This window comes from Ovis aries, chromosome X, assembly GCF_016772045.2.
Source record: "Ovis aries strain OAR_USU_Benz2616 breed Rambouillet chromosome X, ARS-UI_Ramb_v3.0, whole genome shotgun sequence".
NCBI lineage: Eukaryota > Metazoa > Chordata > Mammalia > Artiodactyla > Bovidae > Ovis > Ovis aries.
The window spans coordinates 34,512,794-34,531,992 of NC_056080.1; the positions used below are offsets into that span (position 1 = coordinate 34,512,794).

The 19,199-nt window shown below is 37.9% G+C and overlaps 1 non-coding gene across 1 annotated transcript; it reads left to right on the forward strand.

Moving 5' to 3' along the window:
- The first annotated feature begins 18,648 nt into the window (after positions 1 to 18,648).
- Positions 18,649 to 18,720, forward strand: TRNAS-GGA (transfer RNA serine (anticodon GGA)). Its single transcript has one exon. It is a non-coding gene; the product is annotated as a tRNA-Ser (tRNA).
- Positions 18,721 to 19,199: the final 479 nt, after the last annotated feature.

A 19,199-nucleotide genomic window follows, 5' to 3' on the forward strand; every position in this document is an offset into this window, starting at 1 on the left:
CAGTAGACCACATATTTTGTGATTAAATTTATCAGTAAATTTAAGGAAACCAATAGAGACAGAAAGCAGATTGGGGTTGTCAGGCACCGTGGGGAAGGGATAATAGGGAGTGACTGCTTAGTGGGTACAGTATTTCCTTTTGAAGTGATAAATATTTTCTGGAACAAGATACTGGTAATGATTAAACACGTTGTGAATGTACTAAATGTTACTGAATTTTGCACTTTCAAATGGTTAAAATGATAAATCTTATTTTGTGCACTTTATTCAAATTTTTAAAAGGAGACTGAGTCTTATGTAACTATATAGAAAGTGACTTATGTTATATTTTCTTTAAAAAGCAGCTTACGTAGCTGTAGAAATGAGTGTGTAGCATGATGGGGCACAGATGCATGCATGTGTGTAAGTTAGTATGTTTCTCTAATTTTAGTTAAGATGATGTTGGCTGTCATAACAGGTAAGTCCCCAAATTTCATTGGCTTAAAGGCAATTGAAGTCAATCTGTTGCTCATGTGGAATTCAAAATTTGTGTTTTGTATGTAGAATAAGCATTGGTCTTCTAAGGAACGATTCAGGGATCTTTTAAAATATGACTGTCATCTTCAGCATCGTGCTTTTTATCTGACAGTAAGGGGAATGACATGGAAGTGGACACATGGGAGTTTTTATTATGGGTCTGACCTAAAAGTGTAGCACAGCACTTAGGATCACATTTCATTCATCAGCATGTAGTTATACAGCCACATCTAACTGTAAGGAAGACTGGGAAATATAGTCTAGCTTTTTGCCCAGGAAAAAGAAAGAATAGGCTTAGTGAACAGCTAGTGAATATCTTCTACAAATATTTATCAACAGAAATGTATTAACTACCTTACCTCTGGTAAGTGGGTCAGGGATGAATATAACTCTATTTTGAATTATTTTCAATGAGCGTAACTTTTATGGGCTGAGTTTTGCCTACCTCCTTCAGAATTCATATGTTGAAACCTTAACCCCCAGAACATCAGCATGTGATTATATTTTGAGCTTGGCCCTTAGGGTGAAATAAGGCCATTAGAGTGGGCCCTAATACAGTCTAACTGGTGTTCTTATAAGAAGAGGAAATTTGGACACACAGAGAAATACCACCTGTGCACACACACAGAAGAAAGACCATGTGATAACATAGAGAGAAGGTGACCATCTATAAACCACAGAGAGAGGCCTTAGAAGAAACCACATCTGCCAACTCACTCCTTAGTTTTGGACTTTTAACTTCCATAACTATGAGAAATGAAATTTTTGCTGTTTAAGCCACCCAGTTTGTGGTACTTTGTTATGGCAGCTCTAATGAACTTCTGTATTTCTATATGACATATTTTATAATAAAATAGAAATTAAACTTCAATACAGTCACCTTAAGTTTAATATTCAAAAGTGAGAGAAACAGCTTTCCCATGTCCTAATAGCAAAATCTCTTCCCTTTCAGATAAGTGCCTAAAATACTCTTTAATGGTTTTACATAAAAAGGTTTATGAGCCACAATTTTAAAACACCCCAGAAGTAGTACATCACTTCCTAAGAACAATTAAGTTTCAAACTAAGCAGAAGATTGTCTCACTTAGATTCTAACAATGCCCATATAGTGCACTGTATTACTCTGTTTAAAATTTGCAAAGATGGAGAGTTGAATCCTTTTATATTTTTTAAATAGCTGAGTTTCTGCTTTTCAGTATTTAAATTTTTTTGTTTTTATTGTAAATACTGAATCTTATGATCAAAAGTTGAAATTTTGTGTCCTCTGCATATTCCTGTTGGTTAAGAAGCAAGAAAACATGTGACAGCAAATATTTATTGAGCAATCACTGCAACAAGCAAGCCAAGGAAGAGTTTATACATTGTTGACACAAACTTAATGCAGGCATTTATATATATGCAACAAATTGCAAGTTAATGCATATCTAACTCAATTGTCGCTGAAGTGGCAACTGATAACCACTTCCTTCTGGGATGTGGAGGAGACTATGATTCTGTCTTCAGGATTTTTTCCTTGCATTGCCCTCAGACTGTTTGTCAGGAGGTGTCAAATTCTTAATCTAATCCAGCTCCATGCAAGATTGTTCTCTTACAGCTATCAGAAGCAATATTCTATTATAGCATTCTAAATGCATAGAATCCACATATTATATCTTCATCCTAAATTCAGCTACTGTATTTTATTTCTCTTTTTTCTACATCAGTTTGAATTGCTGATGTTCAAATCTGTGCCATTCATAACTCGATGATGTAATATCATGCCCCCAAATTCCAAGAAATGCCTTCTGTGTGCACCTTGCTTATGCCTGCTTATACAGTTTGTACATACTTTTATAGTTGTAGGAAGAAAAGTATCTCTTGTGATAGTGCTATCATTCAATTGCCCTTTCATTTGTAGCAATATGCTTTTTTTATATGTAAAGGAAATGAAGAAAGAGCCTTAAACAAGGGAGAAGAATTGCAGGTTCAGTGAACCCTCTTCAAGTTTCAAAAGTGATACAAGGATCTAACGCATCGTAATTGAAGATATGAGTTTCTATTCATACTCGTAATAGTCCTATAATTCTGTAACTGTGATCCTGTGATCTTCACTGTTCTTTTAATTTACTCTTGCAACTTTTTCCACTTATTTTAGAGAATATTTTACTTTTCCTGTGATCATTATTAGCATCCTTCTGTGAACCTATCATTAGAGGAAGATGATTGTTCCAGGAGCTAAAGTAGGCAGCCAGGGAGCCCAGTGGTGCCTTTTTCTTAGAGAGCTAAATCTAATTGGATTGGGTCAGAGGAGATGCAAACTTTATCCACATGCATAGTCATTATCTTACTAGAGCTTCCTCTTAAGACTACTTAATACTGAAATTTTATTTTGTGTGTGTATATGTGTGTGTGTGTGTATGTGTGTGTTTGTGGGTATGTCTTTCCTCAGAAAATGTGTGATACTAAACTTGCTGACATAATTTTTATGGTTTCCAATGTATTAATAATGGAAAATTTTGGAGCCTCTTTGGAGAGAAGAGGAACATTGTTTATTTATTTTGTAAATGAAATCAAGGCTGCCTTCACCACATGCAGCAGCAGTCCAAGGCTGTGATTCACAGAGTGAAATTACCACCTGACCCTTGGAGATTCTAAGTGCAACAGCAAACAGAATCTCATTCTTTGTTGTGTGCCCAGGGAGGCTCTCGGAACCACCCCATTCCCTCACCCCAAACACAAACACAGGCAAGAACCAATAACTCCCAGGGTCTACCAACCCTGGCATTGTTATAAAAATCAAGATAATAGAAAACGCAGTGCCTTCTCTTGAAATAAATAAAATGATGCCCTTTGCTTGGAAAGGGAACTAGTAAAAAAAAGTTTAGTCAGTAGAACAGATTGAACTGTGTATAGTTTTATTTCTGTATTCTTTGTTTGACATGAGATCAGTCAGGCCATGAGTGTTTAATGAAAGTATAAAGAAATACATTAAAAACTTTGGCTCTTCATATTTTTCTGGAAAGTAAATATATCATTCAACATATTAGAACTAATATATTCATCTCAGGCTCAAATTTATACAACCTAATACCCTAATTGGGCTTCCCAAGTGGTTCTGACGGTAAAGAATCTGCCTGTATCTGCCTGCAACGCAGGAGATCCAACTTTTATTCCTGGGTGGGGAAATCCTGTGAGGGAGGGCATGGCAAACCACTCCAGTATTCTCGCCTGGAGAATCCCATGAACAGAGCAGCCTGGTGGGCTACAGTCCAATTCAGTTCAGTCGTTCAGTCGTATCTGATTCTTTGTGACCCCATGAACCGCAGAATGCCAGGCTTCACTGTCCATAACCAACTTCCGGCAGTTCACCCAAACTCATGTCCATTGAGTCAGTGATGCCATCCAACCATCTCATCCTCTGTCATCCCCTTCTCCTCCTGCCCTCAATCTTTCCCAGCATCAGGGTCTTTTCCAATGAGTCAGCTCTTCACATCAGGTGGCCAAAGCATCGGAGTTTCAGCTTCAACATCAGTCCTTCCAGTGAACACCCAGGGCTGATCTTTAGGATGGACTGGTTGGATCTCCTTGCAGTCCAAGGGACTCTCAAGAGTCTTCTCCAACACCACAGTTCAAAAGCATCAGTTCTTTGGCGTTCAGCTTTCTTTATAGTCCAACTCTCACATCCATACATGACTACTAGAAAAACCCTAGCCTTGACTACATGGACCTTTGTTGGCAAAGTAATGTCTCTGCTTTTTAATATGCTGTCTAGTTTGGTCATAACTTTCCTTCCAAGGAGTAAGCGTCCTTTAATTTCATGGCTGCAATCACCACCTGCAATGATTTTGGAGCTGAAAAAAATAAAGTCAGCCACTGTTTCCACTGTTTCCCCATCTATTTGCCATGAAGTGATGGGACCATATGCCATGATCTTTGTTTTCTGAATATTGAGCTTTAAGCCAACATTTTCACTCTCCTCTTTCATTTTCATCAAGAGGCTCTTTAGTTCTTCTTCACTTTCTGCCATAAGGGTCATGTCATCTGCATATCTGAGGTTATTGATATTTCTCCCAGCAATCTTGATTCCAGCTTGTGCTTCTTCCAGCCCAGCATTTCTCACAATGTACTCTGCATATAAGTTAAATAAGCAGGGTGACAATATACAGCCTTGACGTACTCCTTTTCCTATTTGGAACCAGTCTGTTGTCCCATGTCCAGTTCTAACTGTTGCTTCCTGACCTGCATACAGATTTCTCAGCAGGCAGGTCAGGTGGTCGGTTATTCCCATCTCTTTCAGAATTTTCCACAGTTTATTGTGATCCACACAGTCAAAGGCTTTGGCATGGTCAATAAAGCAGAAATAGATGTTTTTCTGGAACTCTCTTGCTTTTTTGATGATCCAGTGGATGTTGGCAATTTAATCTCTGGTTCCTCTGCCTTTTCTAAAACCAGCTTAAATCTGGAAGTTCAGAATTCACCTATTGCTGAAGCCTGGCTTGGAGAATTTTGAGCATCACTTTACTAGCGTGTGAGATGTGTGTAATCGTGCGGTAGTTTGAGCATTTTTTGGCATTGCCTTTCTAAGGGATTGGAATGAAAACTTACCTTTTCCAGTGGTCACTGCTGAGTTTTCCAGTTTTGCAGACATATTGAGTGCAGCATTTTCACAGCATCCTCTTTTAGGATTTGAAATAGCTCAATTGGGATTCCATCACCTCCACTAGCTTTGTTCATAGTGATGCTTCTTAAGGCCCATTTGACTTAACATTCCAGGATGTCTGGCTCTATGTGAGTGATCACACCATTGTGATTATCTGGGTCATGAAGATCTTTTTTGTACACTTCTTCTGTGTATTCTTGATACTTCTTCTTAATATCTTCTGCTTCTGTTAGGTCCATACCATTTCTGTCCTTTATTGAGCCCATCTTTGCCTGAAATGTTCCCTTGGTATCTCTAATTTTCTTGAAGAGATCTCTAGTCTTCCCCATTCTATTGTTTTTCTCTATTTCTTTGTATTGATTGCTGAGGAAGGCTTTCTTTTCTCTCCTTGCTATTCTTTGGAACTCTGCATTCAGATGCTTATATCTTTCCTTTTCTCCTTTACTTTTTGCTTCTCTTCTTTCACAGCTATTTTTAAGACCTCCTCAGGCAGTCATTTTGCCTTTTTGCATTTCTTTTTCTTGGGGATGGTCTTGATCCCTGTCTCCTGTCTCCATGGGATTGCAGTCGTAGGTGCCCGAGGGACTAACACTTACACTTAAGAACCCTAGTTATGCATTATTTTGTCCCTGTTTCTTTCTTATAAAACCTAAAGTTCTCCTTTTCCTTGTTTTGTAAGAGCTTATAAGAAATACACACTACACACCATCACTATATGATTAGATCAAAAATACTACTGTGTAACCATAGTGTTCATCATGAAGCAACTAACTAGGTTATTTTGTAATTATAGTTTAGCTATTAGCTTTGTGTTTTTTTGTATAGCTGTCATAAGTATTTTATTAAATTCCCAGAGAATAGGAAAACAGAGAAGCTGCTGTTGTTTTATAATCCCATGCTATGATTCTGTTGCCAATAACAACAGGATGCATTTTCAATGCGGTCAGTTAGGTTCAAATGGTTTCTTACATTAATACTAATTGTTGCCAGTAGAATATTTGAAAGTCATGTTCTTTTTTAAAAGTAAAAAATTCTGGTTTGAATGTGTTAGTGTAAATCAATTTGAAATCTCCTTCAGTACAGCAACCTGAGATTCAGAATATGGACAACAACCTATCTGGGGTCATGCAATCTTGATCTGTTCTCTGACCACAGAGGTGTTGTTCAGTTGCTCAGTTGTGTACAACTATTTGCAACCCCATGGACTGCAGCATGCTAGACTTTCCTGCCCTTCACTATCTCTCAGAATTTGCTCAAATTCATGTCCATTGAGTCAGTGATGCTTTCTCACTATCTCATCCTCTACTGCCTTGTACTCCTTTTGCTCTTAATTTTTCCCAGCATCAGCGTCTTTTTCAATGAGTCAACTCTTCACATCAGTTGGCCAAAGTACTGGAGCTTCAACTTCAACATCAGTTCTTCCAGTCTCAGGGTTGATTTCCTTTAGGATTGACTGGTTCGATCTTCTTGTAGTCCAGGAGTCTACTCCAGCACCGCAATAACAAAGCATCAGTTCTTTGGTGCTCAGCATTCCTTATGGTCCAAGTCTCACATCCATACCTGACTACTGGAAAAACCATAGCTGTGATTATACAGACTTTCATCAGCAAAGTGAAGTCTTTACTTTTTAATATGCTGTCTAGGTTTGTCATAGCTTTCCCTCCAAGGAGCAAGTGTCTTTTAATTTCATGGCTGTAGTCACTGTATGCAGTGATTTTGGAGCCCAGAAAAAGAAAATCTGTCACTACTTCTGCTTTGTCCCCTTCTATTTGCTATGAAGTGATAGGACCAGATGCCATGATCTTACTTTTTGAATGTTGAGTTTTAAGCCAGCTTTTTCACTCTCCTCTTTCACCCTCATCAAGAGGCTCTTCAGTTACTCTTTCCTTTCTGCCATTAGAGTGGTATCATCTGCATATCTGAGATTGTTGATATTTCTCCCATCAATCTTGATTCCAGCTTGGGATTCATCCAGTCTGGCATTTCCCATGATGTACTCTGCATACAGGGATTATACTTAGGTGGCACTAGCGGTAAAGGACCTGCCTGCCAATGTAGGAGGCATCAGAGAGGTGTGTTGGATCCCTGGGTTAGAAAGATCCCCAGGAGAAGGGTATGGCAACCCACTCCAGTATTCTTGCCTGGAGAATCCCTTATACAGAGATGCTCGGTAGGCTACTGTCCATAGGGTCCCACAGAGTATGACATGACTGAAGCGAATGAGCATGCACACACTACGCATATAAGTTAAATAAGCAGGGTGACAATATGCAGCCTTGTCATTCTTTCCCAATTTTGAACCAGCCTGTTGTCCCATGCCTGATTCTGTTGTTTCTTGATCTGAATACAAGTTTCTCAGTTTAGTTCAGTTGCTCCGTCATGTCCTACTCTTTGCAACCCCATGGACTGCAGCACATCAGGCTTCCCTGTCCATCACCAACTCCTGGAGCTTGCTCAAACTCATGTCCATCAAGTCAGTGATGCCATCCAATCATCTCATCCTATGTTGTGCCCTTCTCCTCAGTAGTTTTGATGTACAGGTTCAGCTGCCCTGAGGCATGTGGGATCTTTTCCAACCACGGATCCAATCCATGTCTACTGTACCAGCAGGCAGATTCTTAACCACTCTGGACCACCAAGGCACTTGCTTCTTGGAAGAAAAGCTATGGCAAAACCTAGACAGCATATTGAAAAGCAGAGACATTACTTTGCTGACAAAGGTCCTTCTAGTCAAAACTATGGTTTTTCCAGTAGTCATGTATGGATGTGAGAGTTGGACCATAAAGAAAGCTGCGTGCTAAAGAATTCATGCTTTTGAACTGTGGTGTTGGAGAAGACTCTTGAGAGTCCCTTGGACTGCAAGGAGATCAAACTAGTCCATCCTAAAGGAAATCAGTCCTGAATATTCATTGGAATGATTGATGCTGAAGCTGAAACTCCAATACTTGGACCTTATGTGAAGAACTGACTCCTTAGAAAAGACTGTGATGCTGTGAAAGACTGAAGGCATGAGAAGAAAGGGACAACAGAGGATGAAATGGCAGGATGGCATCACCGACTCAATGGATATGAGTTTGAGCAAGCTCCAGGAGATGGTGATGGACAGAGAATCCTGGCGTGCTGCAGTCCATGGGGTCGCATAGTCAAAGACAAGTGAGTGACTGAACTGAACTGTGGATCACCAGGGAAGTCTCTGCTGTGAATACCCTTGTACATATCTTTTGGTAAACACATATATATGTTTCTGCTGAATATTTACCTAGAAGTGGAACAGCTTGGTTATAATGTATGTGTTGCTCCATTTTAGTAGATATTGCCAAGAAATTGTCCCAAGGGGTTGTACAAATTTACACTGATATCCACAGCCAAATCAAGTCCTGACCATTATATTGGTTTGACAAGGAATTTCATAACATCTTATGAAAAAACCCAAATGAACTTTTGGGCCAACCCAATGTCTCCTCACCAGTATTTTCTTTCTTTTCAAATTTTAGTTATTGTATTGATGCTTATACAATCAAAGAAGGTAATGCATATTAAAATTTACTAAAGTGCTTATCATAGCTCCAAAACATTATTATCATTACCATTGTTATTATCGGCATCATATTAAGGCACATTTTTCTCATTGTACTGAAAACATCAAGGCACTATGCCTTATTATAAACAAATAGCCATCACAGAAACAGAGTTACTAATTTCTGTGCTGCTCCGAGTTTTCTTGTCACACTTCTCAAATATGCATACTCATAATTGAGTTCTAAGAGGTGCAGTACTTTGAATTTTCCCTCCTTGGATCTATTTAAATGCAAATGTCGTTCTCTCTAATTTGCGTCAGTCTCAATGCTCTGAAGTCCAACTGGGCCCATCTGGCTATTCAGAGGCAGCTCAAGCACATGCATCTGCCAAAGGACAGGTTTGCATATGGGCTTTTGTGCCTCCAGTGCCATCTTCAGCCTCCACCAGGTGCTTTCAGGACACAGGCTTGCAATGTGCAAGTTCTTCTTGCATATCAGCTTCTGTTTGGTTGATTCCAGTTAAGAAAATCTGTTCCTTTTTTTAAACTAACATTCCATCCCTTCTTACTGAGCTTATAGATCTGTTCTTGACAAGATATACTGCAAAGGACAAGATCTAAATGGAGCAAAACCATTCGAGCTCTAAAATCTGCAAACAGACTTGTTAAATATAAGCAGTTTCAGGAATATAACATTTAGCCACTGTTGATAATCTGAAATAAGAACTTCTTTTATGCCAGAGCAAAGAAAAGCCCTTCTAGGTAAAGTCCAGTAGCCCTATTTCAAGATGATAAACATCTGGTTGTCACATTGGAATTCAGCCTTATTTTTGCCACCTTCATTATGATCTCTCTTCCCTTCATGACATGGGCACCTGGACTATCTAAACATCCATTAATGTGTGGCTGATGGAAAACTTAAATGCTCAGTGTTTTTATTGGAGTGCTTTAACAATTCCTCCAAGGATAAAGCTGAGAAGGCAAAGATTCAAGCTAGAAATTTTGGAGTGTTTCCTAAGCCTGTCAGCCACTATAAATGTGTTAAATTTTAAGTGCGCAATGTACATGAGTAGCAGTTATTAAATATTTTGTCTTCATTATGTGGTACTTACTAAACTCTTGGGTGACCCTTTTTTCTTTTAAGTATAATGTATCACAATGCCCTTATGTAAATGTTGAGTGCAGCTAAAAGCATCTTCTACTTTTAGCAAGACAAGAGAAGGCAATGGTATTTAGGCTCTTTTCAAGAAGAAAATAAGGCCAATGATTCTGAAGGAAAGAAATAATACTGTCTACTGGCAAAGACTGCCTTATTATTCCCTTCAGCTTGACTAAACTTTGGATATTTTTCTTCCTACCATTGGGCCCCTGACCTCCCTTTCTTAGCATAAAAACTAGCAACTGTAAATTCTTTCTCTATTCCTTTAAACTGCATGTAAATATTCTGCCAACCTCATGCCCAGTTTTACAACCCTGGAAACACCTTTCTCATAGGGCCTGTTTAAAATGTAAACTTCAAAGATGATAGGATGATAGCTCCCCTATCTCCCAGTCTCAATGGGAAGGTAGGAATCTAACTTTGATGGGTATCAATTAACAAAAACAGATGCCCTAATCACATTGAAGATTATTTGCAAAGTCAGGAATAATTCATTGTGTTCCAAACATCCCATTGACTAACATCTTCCCTAACACCCTCCAGTACTTTTCCATCAGCTCACCCCAGTGCTTAAATACCCTCCCACCTCTTGTTTTAGCAGGTTTGAGTTAAGTCGTGCTCTCTTACTGCAGTAGACTGTGTAATGTCTTTCTTGCCTATTGAACTTTAATGGAATTTTGGCTTCAGTGTGACATAATGATGGTGATGCTAGCTTAATTCTAAAACTGTCAGCTAAGAGTTTACTGAAGAGAAGGGAATAACCTTTCTTTGACACCTATAGTATGCTATTCACGTTATTTCATTTATTCCTACAAATGGAGGTGACTGACTGCCCAATGTGCTTAAACTGAGGCTTTCCCAGGACATGAGGTTCTCAGCTAAAGTCAGGAAGGTCCTAGGCAAACCAAGACAGTTGTCCACCTTACTCCCCATGTGGTGTTGCATTATGCATCAACATCTAATTGGAGGGGGAGTTTAAGAACATTAGGTAGCCTAGTGATTCAGTCCGGTTTCACAATCTGGATCTTACTTAGGCTTTGCAGATCCAGTCCTAAATTTGAGAACTTAATATGTTTAAAACATTGTTGTTTATGACACTGGAGATACCAAGACATAAGTATCACATCCTGCCATCAAGGAGTTTACATTATGAAATGGCAAGTGCTACAAGATCCTACTTAATACGCACTGAAAGGAAGATGTTAGTCACTTTCCTCTGAAATAATAGAAACTACTTCAGAAAGGACGTAATATTTAGACCTGATCTGAATGAATGCTGTAATAAAGAATCCTTCCCCAAACACCAAATAAATCCTAAAACCTGTCAGCAATACTATGTGTGAAAATAAGTGAAGACCACCCCAATGAGGATAAGCAGAGGGTGTTTATTCAGTGCTTGCTGTAGCAAGGGGGTCAGCCTCCATCACTTGCATTTGGCAGAGACTCAAAGGCAAGGGAGACAGTGGAGAAGCATTTGTAGTTATAAAAAGAAAAGCTTCAAGTATGTTCTGATCTGAAGTTGTTGGCATGGAGAAGCTGAAGGCAGGCTAACTAGAAGCATGGCATCTTGTGTGCTTATTTGGGAAGCATGTTTAGCCTTCTCTGGTTGGTCCTGTGTTGGAAGTAGGTGAAAAATATAGGGAAGCTTCCAGGGACTGACCAAGTTATGACCAGTATGGCCTAATTGCAGTAGAGCTTAAGGTTTGGCTTCCCACTCAGGTTGCTGCACAGATTGTGGATCAGAGACCTGTTGGCGTGCTTGGACTGATCAATGCCCCTTTTCCTTCTCTTGGGAACATATGCTTTATCCTAGAAAAGTAGAAAAATTATAAAACTCTTTCTTGTCCTGTTGTTCCACATGTGAGACAATTTAAAGTCACTGTTAGTCCATAATTTCTGTCCTGTGCTGAGTTATAAAGTGAGTACCTCTCTCTCCCACCATGCCTTTGTAGAAACAGTACATGCTGTAAGAGAGGGTATGCCTATGTCTTGTCACTGATGCCTGACTATGCCCTGACAGGTTAAGAACCCAAGAATGATCTGAATAATAAAATACCTCCTCCTGGAGATAAAAGTTGGCACCTCGTGTGGGAAATATCTAGGCATTTTAATGCATTAAAACTAAGAAGGGAGTAAAGGACACTGATAAATCTTTTTTTCCTCAGTCTCTATCCCTAATTTTCCTGTAAAATATGTATCTTTCTGACTTCAAAAATCATAGTGTGCTGTGAATCAGAATATGGCGGCTGCAGAAACGAAAATGAAGTTGATATAATCATCCAGTTTGAAGCACTTGTAGTATAAGTGGTATAGTGATATCACAATAGTGATAGCTGGAGACAGGAATCTACACCAGAAACTTACCATCCTGTATATGTATAGATATTGGGAGATACTCCTATCAGGCCAGCATCAGTGCAATTTCAAGCCCATGAAAGCCAAAGGCATAGATAAATGCAAGGCAGCATCAGAATATCAGGAGTCTGTGAAGAAGACAGAATATGATGTGAGGAATTTCAGGAGGTGGAGTTTTAAGCATCATGTGAATAATATTATGTCATAAGGGTGGAAAGAGGCAAAGCATACCTTGTGAACAACAAACTCCATGTACAGGAAAGTGAAAGTGAAGTCGCTCAGTCGTGTCTGACTCTTTGCGACCCCATGGACTGCAGCCTACCAGGCTCCTCCGTCCATGGGATTCTCCAGGCAAGAATACTGGAGTGGGTTGCCATTTCCTTTTCCAGGGAATCTTCCCAATCCAGGGATTGAACCTGGGTCTCCCACATTGCAGGCAGATTCTTTAACCTCTGAGCCACCAGGGAGAGCATGAAAAATAAAAGATGAGACCAAGTTCAGTAAAATGATACCAGCATATATGTAATTGCTTCCAAAGTGCAGTTAAACATTTAAAGAGCCACATTGTTTCTCAAAATGTGTTATATTGAGTTAACCCATTCTTATACACACACACACACACACATATATATACGCACACACACATACATATATAATAACATTTCATACAGAAACATTCATGCTATTATGCATTAAGTTCTTCCTTGACAGTAGAATTGTAGGAAACGATCTTTAATAACTTGAATATGTCAGGGAATTGGGAGTGGGTATGGATGAGACTTGAAAGCATGGCAGAGAAAATCAGCATGTAGACAAAAGCAGGCTCAATCTTTTGTAAGAAGTTCCTCTGGGGAATTGGTGTTTTGCTTTGGCTTTAGCTAGAAGCCTAATGTGTTCATCATGTTTGTTTTCAAACTAGTTTGTTGTATTTCCAGCTTTCAAGTTGAGTGACTCTTCCTTCTCTCTATAGACACATGATGTCTATCTAACTCTTCTCTCTCCATCATGAGCTTTAGGCACCAATATAGTAGGATGGGCTATTACCAAAAGCTTGGTCTCTCTACCAAATGCTATTTGTACTGTTATAGAGTTCCTTACATATCCTTCTCAAATGAAATTAAGGAAAAACTGATGATAAACTTGAATTAGGACTTGGAATGAAGAGAACAAAAATAGTTTAAAATGATAATAAAATATATTGAATACGTGCTGAGGAAGGGCAAAATGTAGTGTCTAAGAGCAGTAGCAGCTTGGGTCAGCATGAAGATACATAGAGCAGGAAGGAGAGATCTCTTTTTCCTGGAAGCTACACTAGTCATGAAAAAAGTGAATCCACAGATAGCAGAAGATGGGCAGGGATAATTCAGGTGAAAATCAAAACAACATAAAGGTTGGAACATTAAAAAAATAATTAGAGGTCTTATTCTGGAATAGTTTAAGTTGGCTATGTCCTTGCATGAATAGAGGAGCTCTTTCAAATAACTGACTCTTGGAGTGTAAGGTATTTGATGGCATGGACAGTGAGTCATCAGTATTTGCTTACCTCATGTGCACAGTACAGTGTCTTATATATAATAAGTACTCAGTAAGTTGTTAATAAAATGATCCATATGGAAACTAAATAGCCATTCTGACTGGTGTGAAGTAGTACCTCATTGTGGTTTTGATTTGCATTTCTCTAATAATGAGTGATGTTGAGCATCTTTTCATGTGTTTGTTAGCCATCCGTATGTCTTCTTTGGAGAAATGTCTATTTAGTTCTTTGGCCCATTTTTTGATTGGGTCGTTTATTTTTCTGGAGTTGAGCTGCATAAGTTGCTTGTATATTTTTGAGATTAGTTGTTTGTCAGTTGCTTCATTTGCTATTATTTTCTCCCATTCAGAAGGCGGTCTTTTCACCTTGCTTATATTTTCCTTTGTTGTGCAGAAGCTTTTAATTTTAATTAGATCCCATTTGTTTATTTTTGCTTTTATTTCCAGAATTCTGGGAGGTGGATCATAGAGGATCCTGCTGTGATTTATGTCTGAGAGTGTTTTGCCTATGTTCTCCTCTAGGAGTTTTATAGTTTCTGATCTTACATTTAGATCTTTAATCCATTTTGAGTTTATTTTTGTGTGCGGTGTTAGAAAGTGATCTAGTTTCATTCTTTTACAAGTGGTTGACCAGTTTTCCCAGCACCACTTGTTAAAGAGATTGTCTTTACTCCATTGTATATTCTTGCCTCCTTTGTCAAAGATAAGGTGTCCATATGTGTGTGGATTTATCTCTGGGCTTTCTATTTTGTTCCATTGATCTATATGTCTGTCTTTGTGCCAGTACCATACTGTCTTGATGACTGTGGCTTTGTAGTAGAGCCTGAAGTCAGGCAAGTTGATTCCTCCAGTTCCATTCTTCTTTCTCAAGATTGCTTTGGCTATTCGAGGTTTTTTGTATTTCCATACAAATCTTGAAATTATTTGTTCTAGTTCTGTGAAAAATGTGGCTGGTAGCTTGATAGGGATTGCATTGAATTTGTAAATTGCTTTGGGTAGTGTACTCATTTTCACTATATTGATTCTTCCAATCCATGAACATGGTATATTTCTCCATCCAGAAAGATGTTATGGGGAGGGAGGTGGGAGGGGGGTTCATGTTTGGGAATGCATGTAAGAATTAAAGATTTTAAAATTTAAAAAATAAAAAACTAAAAAAAAAGGAAACTAAATAGTAAATTTGTTCAGCCTTACAATAATTTATACTCAAAATCCTATAAGAAATAGCTTAGACTAAAAAATATGACTTAGTACATTAGTCTGTTGTTCCTCTTTCAGCTATCTGAAAGTATATTAAGCCATTTGGTAGTATATTTTCTATAAAGCATATTAATAGACAGTTAATTTCAAAATAATAACAGCCTCCATATAATGAGCATGACAATGTGCTGGGTATTTGTTGCACCAAGTTTTCAATATATATTACCCCTTTTACTTTTCACAAGAAATCTTTTAAATAGATACTGTTTTTATAACAAGTGAAAAAATGTGGAACTGAGTGTAAAAGATATTCATTAATTTCCTGAGGAGCTAGGATTTATACTCAGGCATTTATTAGGACTTTGATTTCTTATCTAATAATCTAAATTGTAATTAGGATACTTTTCCATACTATTCACGTAGCTATCTCAGATAAAGTTTAATAAAGTTCAGCAACATGCTCAAATCATTCAGTTAGTACTCTCAGAAATCAAGTTAGATTTTGACATAATATATGGAATATTATAACTAAAATGACCTGGCAAGAGGACTTAATAGCTTAAAGAACGGCTTCCCTCCCACCATAAACTACTAAAAAAGCGCACAAATACATTCAACAATTATTTTCAGACATTGGTCAATACACATTGCAGGATTGTGGTCCATGAGATGAAGGAAATAAGTGATACTCTATGATTACTTCAGCTTATTGGCTGGAGTCAGATTCCAGGCCACAGTGTGGGGAGAATGAAACCAGAGCCAGTGATCTCTCCGAGTTGATAAGACAGATAGCAATGTTCGTAAAGATTGAGGCACTAGAATTTGAAGGGTAGAATATAAAGGGGAAAGAACTACATAGAGGGCTACAAAGGATTACCATGAAGAGTTACCTAAAAGTTCTTAGAGTTCATAAAGGGATGAGGATAGTTTGTATTTTCATCAGCCAAAGGGGAGAGACCTCAGAGGGATGTCATGATTTTAGTGAGATTCAATTAACCTCAGAATAATGACTATTCAGGACCTTCCTTACCAAAGTTTAAAATTACTTTCTGAAAATATTATACTTGTTAGAAGTAATTTAACTCTAGCCAGCAGAAAGTCAAATACTCTTAAAAGAAATGTAACAGAATTATTATGCAAAGAAGTAAAATTCACAGTTTCAGACATCCAATAAAAAATTGCCTGATGTATAAAGAAGAAAATAAATGTGACCCATTAATCACTAGATAATGACCCATATTTTAGCAAGATGATATAAACAATGCAAAAGTGGAACTATAGAGACTAAAATATAATATCTAAATATGTGGATGTATATCAATAGAGAAAAATAGAATCCCCTTTAAAAGAAAAAGATTGCTTATAGTCTGTCTATGAGAACCAACATTAGACATGAAGACACAGGTTATAAGTAAAGAGATAGAAATACTATGCAAATGCTAATCAAATGAACAGAGGAGTGGCTATGTTATTATTATACAAAATTTTCTTCAAAGCAAGGAAAGCTATAATAAATTTTAAAAAGTGTCATAGTGAAGAGTTCTAATTATCAAGAGTAGTACACAAATAGAATTTAAAAAATACAAAGCAAAATAAGATTAAAATTAAAAAAGAAATAGGTTCTTCTACAAAGATATCAATATTGGAGGCATCAATATTCATCTTGAGTGAGATAAATGATTGACAGAACATATGAACAGAAAATTGGTGAGATTTCAGCAATGCTATATACCAACTTGATCTAACTGAAATTTATAGAGCACTCCACTCAAACACAGCAGAATACACATTATTTTCAAATGTACTTGGAACATTTACCAAAATAGAACATATGACAGGCTATAAAATATTTCTTAACAAGCTTTAAAAGACCATATAAAGGAAGCACTTGTATGATCAGGCCACCCATATCAGCGATTCTCTTGCTCTCTGTACATCCCCTGCCTGACCAACACCTGCTCACTTGCCTGCTCACATGACTGGCCTTCCCTCTTAATCATAGAGACATACCGACCCCAACTCCAGCTAGTGGGTGTTCTAATCTTTAGAACGTCTCCATCATGATAGCTTATCAAAGGGGCAGTGAGGGTCAGTGCTCCTTTACTGGTTTCCCTGTCCCTGGTAACCAATGAACCAAACTGACATCAGTGCCAATTCTTTGATAACTGGTAACCTCCCCACTTGCCCCCCACCCCCCACCTTGTCATGCCTGCCTGCTGGCTGCTGCACACAGTGAGGTGTTGCTGTGTCACTCCAGGACCTTGCTTCAGGCATGTAAGCTCCCTATCCATTAAACTATTCACATGTCTGTTGCTGACTCCGGGCTCTTACTTTGGTTTTGAGGCTGGACAAGCACAGCCCTTGTAGGCCTACGCAGTGCAGCCCAATGGTACACTAACCGCAATCAAACTGAATAAGAGGTCATTGACAGAAAGATATCTGGACCATCTCCAACTATTTTGAAATTAAATAACAAATTTAAATTGCACATAGATGACAAATAAAACACAAGTTCAATTAGAAAATGTTTTGTAAATGAAAATAAAAGCACAATGTATCAAAATTTGTAAGATCCATCTAAAGTAGTCCTAGAAGGAAATGTATAGTATAAATGACTGTTGTAAAAGAAGAAAAATTTAATACTAATGATACAAGTTCCCACCTTAGGAACTCAGGCAAAGAAGAGCAGTTTAATCTCAAAGGAAGCATAATGAAGGAGATAGTAAAGCAAACACTCAATAAAATAGAAAATTGGCAGAAAGAGTGAAATTAGTGAAAGCAATAGTTGGTTCACTGAAAAAATGAATAAAAATTGACACAGACACTCTGTAAGTCAAGATGAATAAGAAAATGCCAGAAAATGAAAGTTTGCGGTATCAAGAATGCAAGGGTTTATATTACTACAGATCCTACAGATACTCAAAAAGATTCCAAAAGAACATTATCAACAACTTTAGGCTAGTAAATTTGACAGCTTAGATCAAATGGGAAAAGGTAATAAAATGAACAAATAGTAAATGATGCAGTTTACCATATCTCGCTCAAGAAAAAAAGAAAAAGTTTTATAGCACTGTATCTATTAAAGAATAGCACTGACAGGAAAATATTTTCAAAGAAAACTGCAGGCCCACATTGGTTCTCTATCGCTTCTGAAGAAGATTACCATAACACAGGTTTATTTATTTATTTATTTTTGTTGAAATATAGTTGATTTGCAATGTTGTGTTAATTTCTGCTCTACAGCAGAGTGATTCAGTTATGCATGTATATGCATTCTTTTTTATAGTCTTTTCCATTATGGTTTATCACAGGATATGCAACATAGTTCCTTATGATGTACAGTAAGACCTTGTTTATCCATTCTATATATAATAATTTTCATTTGCTAACTGCAAACCTCCTCCTGCATTATTCTCCCACCCCCATTCCCCTTGCCAACCGATTTGCCATCACAAATCAGTTTTCTATGTCTGTGAGTCTGTTTCTGTTTTGTAGATCCATTCATTAGTATCATATTTTAGATCTTGTATATAAGTGCTACCATGCGTTGTCTGTCTCTTTCTGACTTAATTCACTTTGTTTGATAATCTCTAGGTCCATCCATGTTGCTGCAAATGGAATTATTTCATTCTTTTCTATGGTTGAGAAATACTTTATTTTGTGTGTGTATTTGTGTGTACCACATCTTCTTTACACATGTTTTTGTGTGTACCACATCTTCTTTGGGCTTCCCTGGTGGCTCAGAGGTTAAAGTGCCTGCCTGGAATGCAGGAGACCCAGGTTCGATCCCTGGGTTGGGAAGATCCCCTGGAGAAGGAAATGGCAACCCACTCCAGTACTCTTGCCTGGAGAATCCCATGGAGGGAGGAGCCTGGTAGGCTACAGTCCATGGGGTCGCAAAGAGTCGGACATGACTGAGCAACTTTACAAACTTACTTACATCTTCTTTACCCATTCATCTGTTGGTGGACATTTAAGAATTTCCATGTATTGGCTATTGCGAATAGTGCTGCTGTGAACATAAGGGTGCATATATCTTTTTCTTTTTTTATTTTTTTATTTTTTAAATTTTAGTTTTTTATTTTTTAAATTTTAAAATCTTTAATTCTTACATGCATTCCCAAACATGAACCCCCCTCCCACCTCCCTCCCCATAACATCTTTCTGGCATGGAAGCAACCTAGATGTCCATCAGCAGATGAATGAATAAGAAAGCTGTGGTACATATACACAATGGAGTATCACTCAGCCATTAAAAAGAATACATTTGAATCAGTTCT